Below are 9,811 nucleotides of genomic sequence, written 5' to 3'. Positions count from 1 at the left end.
GGAATGTACCAAAGCCTTTACCTGGTGCTCAACCCTTACTCTACATAAAAGAATTCATAGTGGAGAGAAACCTTACAAATGTGAAGAATGTGGCAAAGCCTTTACCCAGAGCACACACCTTACTCAACATAAAAGAATTCATACTGGAGAGAAACCATACAAATGTGAAGAATGTGGCAAAGCCTTTATCAGGATTGAACATGTCAATCGACATAAACGAATTCATACAGGAGAGAAATACTACAAATGTGAGGAATGTGGCAAAGCCTTTATACAGTGCACAAAGCTTACACAACATAAAAGAATTCATACTGGAGAGAAACCCTACAAATGTGAAGAATGTGGCAAAGACTTTACCCAGAGCACACACCTTACTGAACATAAAAGAATTCACAGTAGGGTATTGGGCAGGTGGGAGGGGGGGCGGGTATATACATACATAGTGAGTGAGATGTGCACCATCTGGGGGATGGTCATGATGGAGACTCAGACTTTTGGGGGGAGGGGGGGAAATGGGCATTTATTGAAACCTTAAAATCTGTACCCCCATAATATACCAAAATAAAAAAAATAATTAAAAAAAAAAAAAAAAAAAAGAATTCACAGTGGAGAGAAACCCTAGAAATGTGAAGAATGTGGCAAAGCCTTTACCCAGAGCAAACACCTTACTCAACATGAAATAATTCATAGTGGAGAGAAACCCTACATATGTGAAGAATGTGGCAAAGCCTTTATCCAGAGCACACACCTTACTCAACATAAAAGAATTCATACTGGAGAGAAACCATACAAATGTGAGGAATGTGGCAAAGCCTTTATCAAGATTGGAGACCTCAATCGATATAAACGAATTCATAAAGGAGAGAAACCATACAAATGTGAGGAATGTGGCAAAGCTTTTACCCAGAAAACACACCTTACTCAACATAAAATAACTCATAGTGGAGAGAAACACTACAAATGTGAAGAATGTGGCAAAGGCTTTACCCAGTGCACATACCTTACTAAACATGAAATAATTCATAGTGGAAAGAAATCCTACAAATATGAGGAATATGGCAAAGCCTTTACCCGGTGCTCAACACTTAATCTCCATAAAAGTAATCATAGTGGAGAGAAACCCTACAAATGTGCAGAATGTGGCATAGCCTATATCTGGTGTAGAGACCTCACTCGACATAAAAGATTTCATACAGGAGACAAATCATACAAATGTGAGGAATGCGGAAAACCCTTTACCAGGTACACACACTTTACTCTGGATAAATTAATTCATACTGGAGAGAAAGCCTAGAAATGTGAGCAATGTGGAAAAGTCTTTTCCCAGTGCTCAATTCTTATACTACATAAAATAGTTTGTAGTGGAGAGAAACCATACAAATTTGAGGAATGTAGCAAAGCTTTTACCCAGTGCTCACACCTTAATCTATATGAAAGAGTTCATAACAGAGAAAAATTGTATAAATGTGAAAATTGTGACAAAGTCTTTAATAACTGCTTATTCTTACTCATCATCAAAGAAATCATACTAGATATAAGTGAGATAAATATAATGACTTTGGAAGTACTTTCCCATATTAGCTTTAAAATGCACAACAGTATTTATACTTACATAAACAATAATAATGTAGAGTGCTGACAATATCTTGAGTTATAACAGATTTTATTGGACATGGGAGAACTTACACTGAAAGTAATGCTCCAATATTTTCTCAAACATTGCTCAACATCACAAAAATTTTCATAGATAGAACCCTTACAAATATAATGAATGTGAACAAATATTTATGCAAAAGGTATACCTTAGAACAACAAATAATTGATACTTAAAACTACTTTATAGATATAATAAATTTCAGAGCACATTTAATCAAAATCATGTCTAAACAAGTATCAGAGGACTCATAGGACAATGCGCTGAGGCAATAACACATTCACACATTTATTTAAACCAGGTTGTTGAGTATAGAGAATAACCCTGGTAAAATAGTTAGATAATCCATGTGTATGTCAATTTTAAAAATGAGAGAGTTTTTGAAAATTATAATGATGTATACAATATACATTCTGGTCATGGTGGGATGCAAATGTAATAAAGTATAATTTTTTTTGCAACTTTTGACAAGGAAATACTGATGTTATTCAACTTTAAAAACAGTAGATGCTATGCTTTCATTTTTAGTGTGTATGTGAATGTCTATGGTTAATGATAGCTACATCACAGTTATTAGAAGTCTTTGTGTATTAAGTACACATCATTTATGTCCTTTTCTAGGGAAAATTAAAATCACTGGAATGTAAGATGTATGAAATGGAGACTTGCTTTGTGGCAGACTTCTAACAAACAGTTTTTCAAGTGATATATGATGTAGGTATACAGACTAATATCCTTCTCATTATATCAGAATGAAACAATGACAATATTACAAATAACTTGTTTTACTAATTGCACATTAGAATAATGAAACAATGAATTTTTAAATATTTTTAGATTACATGTAAAGTTAATTTGTTTTATTAAATTAAAAATGTTTTTAAGGCCGGGCGCGGTGGCTCACGCCTGTAATCCTAGCTCTCTGGGAGGCCGAGGCGGGCGGATTGCTCGAGGTCAGGAGTTCGAAACCAGCCTGAGCAAGAGTGAGACCCCATCTCTATTATAAATAGAAAGAAATTAATTGGCCAACTAATATATATATACAAAAAATTAGCCGGGCATGGTGGCGAATGCCTGTAGTCCCAGCTACTTGGGAGGCTGAGGCAGGAGGATTGCTTGAGCCAGGAGTTTGAGGTTGCTGTGAGCTAGACTGATGCCACGGCACTCACTCTAGCCTGGGCAATAAAGTGAGATTCTGTCTCAAAAAAAAAAAATGTTTTTATTGTGTCAAATGTGTTTTAGATTGAATGAACTGTTATTTTGCTACCAACATTCACCTATTCCATGTTACTCAAAGTTGGAGGCAATGGGTTGTAAAAATGTACTATTGGGTTATACAGTAAAATTAAATCATTTGTGATCCTTTTATCAGTGGCTTCAAATTTTTAATTCTTTGAAGAATAATGTTCCCACAAGTTTTATTTTTATTATTTTTATAATTCCATTGTAAATGTAATGCTTGTAATAAAATTTGTACACTTAATGAAAAGCCATATATTTCTGAATACTGAATGAGTACTTGTTACATTTTATGCTACATTTTTCTTTCAACATGCAACCCATCGGGCCAGTGAAACAGAAATAAATACATTCTTTTATTTATGCTGAATCAAATATACAAATACATCATGTATAAGATGAACTTTGGTTGCAGTAGATTTATAGAGTAATTATGTTTGTGTGAATATGGATGTATACTTATTTTGAAAAGAAAAGTAGAAATATTGAAAAGAATAGGTAATTTCATAATTGTTCATAATTTACTAGCAAACTAGTAACTTCACAGATTCTGAGAGCAATTTTTTTTGCTTTATGTTGAATGAATTTGTTTAAAATTCTAAAGTCTCTAATTCAGAACCTGCCCATGCCTATCTTCTGTTCTTACACGGTTATTACTCATGCTAGGCTTAATATATTATTTTATTAATTGAAAGTTTGTATTTATTGTATATATGACCTACTCTGCAATTATAAGAATGATTTTTATAAAATTTAATTGTGGCTCCAGGTAAGAGATTGAAATGTCCAGGGTGAAAAATATCACAGATTTTCATGTGGAGTGATGAGACCTGCAGAACAAACAACTCTCAGAATTTATCAGTGGGAATTCAGCTTCTTTCATTTCTTAATTATTTCGTGTTTTTTTTGTCTCTTTTTATCTTCATTCCCTTCTACAAATGTATCTATGCCATTCTTTTTTCTGCCTGCACTTGGGCTACAATATTCTCACTGTTGTACTCACCTGCTGAGAGTTCACATAATACTTTAAATGTTCTGATGAGAATTGTAGAATTAATTTAATTTTGTGAAAAACATTTAACTATAGAATTTGAGGGAATTTATTGGCTATACATGCAGTATTCTGATTACTTAATTAAGATTAGAGAGATTCAGAATCCTAAGCTTAAAGTAAGAACCTTAAGAACAAAGACAGATATACAATTCTGAATGCCAGAGGATTAAATCAAGAACTCAGTATTGTTTGCTTTGTAAAAGCAAACTGTTATTAGATCCTAACATATAATGCCATAAATATGAAAATAATTTCAATAAGTAAAGCATAAATAAGTGTGTGATGCATACAGTAAGTACTATATAAAGAAACATGAGAATCTGGCAATCTCTTAATAGAGAGTTTGGGTAAATAAAGAAGTTTGAATTTAATTTTCTATAAAGTACTTATGGTACAACATATGCATCCATCTAGAATCTACTTATGAGTGTGTATTTTCAGGGTTAGAATATAATAGAATTACTTCTGTGTATTTAAAATATTTGGAATACTATTTATCTGATATTTCAATCTAGAGAATTTATTTTACATGACTTTATCTTCCTTTATTTTAGTGGGTGTAGTACACAGTGCACAGTTTTCATTTTTAGTCATCTAACTTTGACAAACGATTGGGTCATTCTCTCTAGAGGAATCTCATGGATCATAGCTGCTTTTTGATTGAAAATTTCCTTAGTGATTTTGGATTCAATCCTACTTTCTATGTTCACAGTGGCCAGAGGGGAGACAGTGAGCACCACATACATCTTTAGTCTCTTTCATAACATAATCATCAGCACCAGGAAGCCCAGGTGTCTTTAGCTTCAAATAAAATTGTTAAAGCCCCTTTCATGTTCTGTGCTGCATTATTAATCTGTTGGTAAATATCAGAGTTCCCTTGTTTATGAATGACAGGTGGAATGACAAAAACAGCACTCTCACTCTGTTGCCCAGGCTAGAGTGCCATGGCATCAGCCTAGCTCACAGCAACCTCAAACTCTTGGGCTCAAGCAATCCTTCTGCCTCAGCTTCCCTATTAGCTGGGATTACAGGCATATGCCACAATGCCCTGCTGATTTATCTATATATTTTTATTTGGCTGATTAATTTCTTTCTATTTTTAGTCCAGACACAGTCTTGCTCTTGCTCAGGCTGGTTTCAAACTCCTGACCTTGAGTGATCCTCCTGCCTTAGCTTACCAGAGTGCTAGGATTACAGGTGTGAGCCACTGCACCCGGTCAGCACAAACTCTCTTTACACCAATAACTCGTTTAAAGAATTGGCTCAAATGGAAAAATTAATTCCTTGGGTTTGGCAATCTCTTGTGTGAACCGTTATATCTCCGTGTAAATTTTTAAAGTTCACCACTTAGTGCAGGGATTAGATGTGTCAGAAACCCTAGCTAAATGAGTCCACAGACCCACCAGTAAAAATTGGTGGCACAAATGATGGGACAGGAAATTTGGTTTGATATTAATGCTTAACTAAATATGATGATCAAGCTATTTCTCAAATTCAACAGTGCTGTATTAAAGAATGGAAAAAGATAGCTTCTCTTAGACTGTAGCTTCCTTTATAAATGTTAAACAAAATGTTAATGAAACTCATGTAGATTTTATTGCTAGATTGTAAGAAACATATGGTGCAAGAAATGGTTAGTCCTCCTAATTTAAGAAATATGGTTTGACATATATTGGCTTTTAATAATGTTAAATCTAAATGCCAGCGGCTTTATGCCCAACAAAATTAAAGTGCATGGTGCCACCGCTGCCATGGCTGCTGAGCCACCAATGCTGTGGCTGTGCTCAGCCAGGCAGCCCCGCACCAGCTCCCCACCACCGCACCCCAATGGCACCTTATGGAGGAAGGGGATCACCTGGCTGCCGAAAAAACTTTTAAGAATTTGCCATTATTTGTCCTGGTCCAAGAAGCACATTAATATTTATAATTTGGTCATATTTTTGTTACATGAAAAGGAGTATTAATACATTTAGGTGTAATTGATTCAGCTTATTCGAAAGAAATTTTAGTTATCAAGGAAAATAGCTCCCTATCCCACAATTTCCATCTGAAGATGGAATCCAAAGTTCAGTGAGAACCTAGCTTTAAGTTGCAAAATTATCTCCTCCTGTATTAACTTCAGAAGCTTGTTTTTTATTGGAATTTAACCAATTATCCAAAAAAGAGAGTCTCACTAATTACCCAGTAAGTTTATGGTGCACTGTTTAGGACAAATAGGGCTGTCTAGACTTCTTTCTTCAAAGCTAATTATTATTCATCTAGATAACATTTATGTAAAAGTTAGGATATGCTTAGTTATGTACAGGAACAACTTTATGTGTCCCTTTGCAATCTCTCAGTGTATTGGCACTGTGCACATCACATTGTGATTTGAGTAATAAAAGGGTTTCTTTTAATTCTCTTTTACCTTTGTGGAGTGGTTTTCTTAGTTTGATACTCTTTACTATTAATACTTCCTGAACACTTTCCAGAATTAAAACTGCAACATAAACATAAAATGTGCCCACCACTTCTAAATTAGAAGGGTTTTGAACACTAGATTCCTTCTTGAGCTTCCAGTCTGTAACCAGCAAGTGGGCAGCAGAGAGCTTCACTGTCCCCACATCTGAACACAGTGAGTTCTCTAGACCTCTTTGGTGTCTACTGTCCCTCCGGAGTATAGTTAGACCAGATTCCTGTGAATACACTCTCATAGGATAATAATTAGTAGTTCTATCCTTTCTGTAAATGCATCTCACATCTTTAGAACTTATATGGATTCAGATACCATCGGCCTCAAACACAAATCGGAACAATATTATGCACACTGAGTTGGACAGATAAACTTCCTTTCTGCCTTCAATTCTTGCCCAAATGCAAGGAAATGGGCAGTGAGCCCTACTGAATTCATGCCTCTCTAGAGACCTAAATCTGCAGCTCTGAACTCTGAATCCAAGGTCTCAGTTTTCTCAGGATGCATTAGAGCAGCTTCCAAAGAGGAATTTCTCTTCCTGTTTTCCTTCCCCCTCTGTAAAAGTGAAGAATACACAAATTTCATCCAAACTAAACCTGGCCTCAACCTGGAATTTGCAAGACAGGGACACGCTTTGGACTGAGGATGGATCAAAATCTCCGGGGAAAAATATGCTGCAGTGTAAGAGATCAACATGGACTTGTAAGTGGACATTGAAAAGACCTAATAGGGATAAGTGTAAACAATCTTCCAGATCTTGTGTAGTGTCATATTATAGTTGCATGAGAAGAAAAGAAAGGCTGGCACCACATCTAAATTTTTCTGTAAATTATTGAACACTTATTACTCACCTTTTCTTGTATAATGAGGATTAAATCACACAATGTAAAGGCTTCTTCACAGTGCAACAAACCATACTTCTGAGCACATAGCACATGCTCAGTAGACATTGCATTATGCTACTCTTCATATGGATATTAAGTATATGTTGTGATGAGAGTTGGGCAAAAGGCAGTATGCATGCTGTGCTTTCTGTCTCGACTGAGTGCTACCAATAATGGATCTATGTTGAGCAACATCAGCACTAAAAGGGACATGGCTAAGAACCCAATTAATGTGCCCCTTCCACCCCAGCAGACCACAATTCTTAGAGTGAGGCCTACAGTACCACATGATTTATATTCACATTGATGTTTCAGACACAAATTTAAGGTAATTACCTTTCAGCTAGGCTTTCAAATAGGATAACCTGGCTAGATTGAAGAAACATCATCACCTGCCTGTTGGGCTGGGTGGGAACATCCATGTGGTTTTAATTGTGCCCCAAATAATTCTAATTTGATACCAGGGTCAAGCATTAGGATTCCTGCATATATTCATGAGAATTGGGTTTAGCCTTTGTTGTAGAGGAAAGTCACAGGTTCTGGTCTCTTGGGCTTGTTAGAGGCAGATCACTGTGGTCAGATTCCCATTCCTGTAGCAGAAACTCCTGGCACCTGTAGCAGGGGAAGGTAACCAGAATAAAAAACAGGAGAACCTCACATTTTGGTCTCCATGAATGAGCTGATCATAGCTGACTCTTTACTGTGAGCAAGAGTAATTGAGTGTAGCCCTTCTGCATTTTATGTTCCTCCTGCTTGTGAATGTGGTGGAAACAAGGGATGAAATTGTGCTCACTGCTTTAAGCGCAGTCTCAACATTTACTTCTAATTGTTCTACAAAATCTCAGCTGAAAAGAAATTTCAGAGTAGGAGAAGAGGAAGAAGAAATGGCTGGTTTTAGGTAAGTGTGTCCCAAATTAGAGGTTGTGTCCACTGTTTCTCCTAGAAAGTCATGTAGAACTTCAGTTTTTTGAACTTGTAAACCTTTAATTTTTTACTTTTGTTGTTTATGCCTAAGAAGTTTGTAAGTACATTTTTTTTCCTTTCTTCTTATGATAGTCAAGAAGCTCTGGAAAATCCTTCCTTCCTATATAACAGAGCCTGCTCTACATTCTTGCCCAGAAGCTTCCTAATACAATAACCAAATTTTATAAGAACTGTATGATATGTAATATGAAAATGTGCCCATTGTGACAGGTCAAGATAGAATAGTGTGGATGTCTGAAATTCCTGTTGGGCATTGGATATAGTCTTTGAATTTGAGTGAAGAGGGGAAACATGTACTCTCAAAGATTTATCTGGTTGCTTTATCAGCTATACATAAAATATCATTAGGAGAATTCAGGAAGAGGATAGCATTGATTGTGTAGGATAACCAGAAAATTATGGAAAATAAAGAAAATAGAAGACTTGCTCTGTGTGATGCTAAAGTATTTACATACATTATTAAAGACAACAAAACATGGGAAACATCTGTGTCTGAAATTTGCATACAACTGATGATTTTTCCTGGTTACATATTGTTGGCCACTACTATCCCAGCAGTGATTTTGTATTCTACTCTTTGCAATGATGCCTAACAACAATTTGTCCCACTAAAATGATATTAATTACACTTACTTGCTTAAGATGCTCTCTGAGAGATTGTTCCCATATAAAGTTAATTGTTTTTTTTTCTCTTTAACATTAAGTGTCTCATGGAGATTTACTGAGTGATGTGCATGAAGGATCATATTTAATCTGGAAGCTCCCCTTTCTTCTTATAGCTTGCTTTGAAAAATGAGGGCTATCATCTGTGTTCTGTTCTGATGAACTGAGATAAATTCTACCTTTTACTGGATGTTGACAACATATTCTCCTTAGGCAAGAAGCATTGATATCAGTAGTTATATCATGTGACATGCAGAGATTCAGACCCCACCCCAGATCTCCTGAATCAGAATCTGTATTTTAACAAAATCTCTAGTTCTTCATTGTACTCGTAAAAATTAGGTGATACCTTCTAACTCACTATGTTTCTCTATGTGATAAATATGCACAATTTATCAATGTTTTGTAAGTATAACACCCATAAATTTATATTACTGTTGTAAGGCTCTTAATTTTGTATTCAGTGATTTATCATCCAAAGCATAATCATATGCACACTTTTTCATACATCTTTTGTGATCCTCATACCAGCGGATAAGAGAATATGTTCAAGAATATCAATGTGCTAAAAATTATCTTATTGGACAATTGCAGTCACTCATATGTCAGAAACAGTTCTCATAACTCATTTCGCTTGCAGTCAAATTAAGAACTCTCTCTATGACCACTTGGGAAACATGTGTCTTTTTACAGGAGCTGGTGACATTCAGGGATGTGGCTGTAGAATTCTCTCCAGAAGAGTGGGCATGCCTTGACAATGCTCAGCGGAATTTGTATAGGGATGTGATGTTAGAGAACTATGGAAACCTGGTCTCCCTTGGTGAGGATCACTTATGTACAGAATTCCTGTTTCACATTAAGGCTATTATTATTTTATTGAT

This window comes from Microcebus murinus, unplaced genomic scaffold (assembly GCF_040939455.1).
Source record: "Microcebus murinus isolate Inina unplaced genomic scaffold, M.murinus_Inina_mat1.0 scaf004_hap2_Mmur4.0, whole genome shotgun sequence".
NCBI lineage: Eukaryota > Metazoa > Chordata > Mammalia > Primates > Cheirogaleidae > Microcebus > Microcebus murinus.
This window is presented reverse-complemented; position numbering follows the sequence as displayed.